Genomic DNA, 1446 nt, shown 5'->3' with positions numbered 1-1446 from the left:
GCCGAAAGAGCAGGGCTCTTCATTCAAATTCGTTAGAGCCAGCCCCGCCGCCCTGGGGCATGCCGGGAAGGGGGGGGGTGGCGCGCGCGCGGGAGCGCCGCTCGGGCAGCGTTTTACGGACGCGGCGGCGCTCGCTGTCAATGCCGCGCCCCTCCCCAACCGCTCCCCCCCCCCCGCCCGGTGCGCGCTCCCCCCGCCCGCCCCGCCAGCGCGCGCGCTCCCGCGCTACCAACCCAACTGCCTCTAATGGGGGGGGGGGGGGAATGTCACCCGGGCCGCGGAGAGAGGTGGCGCGATAGGGATGAGTGTGGGACAGAGAGACAGACCTCCGCCGGCCCCGCGGACTTGTCAAGGTAATAGCGCCTGGGGAGGATGGGGAGAATGAGGGGGCAGCAAGTTTTGGGAAGGTAGGGAAGCGGGGGGAAGGGGCGGGGGGGGTTGATGCGCGCCACAGGGACCTGAGCGAAATATGAAGAGCGCCTTCCCCCCCCCGCCGCGCCATGTGTCCCCGCTGCCGAGGACCCCGCGGCTCCCGCAGCGCTCAGGTTGCAGTCGGCTCCCCCCTACAGCCCCTCAAAACTATTCCCCCCCACCCCGCCAACCGCGCAAACCCCGCAGCCGCGGAATCCTCAGCCGCACGCCTCACACCCCCCCCCCCCCCCCCTTTCGCGGTGTGGGAGCGCTCGGCGCGCGCCCCCCCTTCCCTCCATTCGCGGTCTCGCGCGCGCTCAGCCCCCCCCCCCCCCCCCCCCCGCCCCCCTCCTGTACAGTCTCGGAGCGCTCAGCGCGCGGTCCCCCCGCCCCCCCCCCCCCCCCCCCGATTCCCTGTCCGGGAGCGCTGGGCGCGCGGCCCCCCCTTCATTCTCCCGCGCGCGCGGAAGCGTCCGGCGGGGTCCCGAGCCCGCGCCCCCCGCCGCACCGGCTCCGCCACCCCCCCCCCCCCCCATATGCGGGCGCATCGCGGGGCAGCCCCGGCCCCGGGCGTTTGAAAATAAATATCATGTGCGAGGGACTTGGTGGGAGCGAGGCCGGGCTCCGGGAGCGCCCCGGCCCGGAGCCGGGAGAGCGGGAACTTTCATTTTCACGCCCCCGAGCAGGGACCGATCCCCGCGCGGTACCTGATCCCGGGATAGCGCTGCCGTCCCCGCCCCGCCGCGGGGGAGCCGCGGCGAGGAGGCGGCGTGCGGGGTCGCCCGCTCTGCACTTGACTTCGGCCGCGCGCATCCCGGACCCCGCAGCGATCCGGGCACCGCGCATCCCGGGCCCCGCAGGACCCCGCGCATCCCGGGCGGTTCGGGATCCGCGCATCCCGGGCCCCGCAAGATCCCGCGCATCCCGGGCGGTTCGGGATACGCGCATCCCGGATCCCGCAGGATCGCGCGCATCCCGAGCCGTGCGCATCCCGGACCCCTTGCATCCCGGGCGGTTCGAGGTCCGCGGATCCTG

This window comes from Cuculus canorus, chromosome 1 (assembly GCF_017976375.1).
Source record: "Cuculus canorus isolate bCucCan1 chromosome 1, bCucCan1.pri, whole genome shotgun sequence".
In the NCBI taxonomy this organism is placed as follows: domain Eukaryota; kingdom Metazoa; phylum Chordata; class Aves; order Cuculiformes; family Cuculidae; genus Cuculus; species Cuculus canorus.
The sequence above is the reverse complement of the archived record's forward strand: the minus strand, read 5'-3'. Positions refer to the sequence as shown.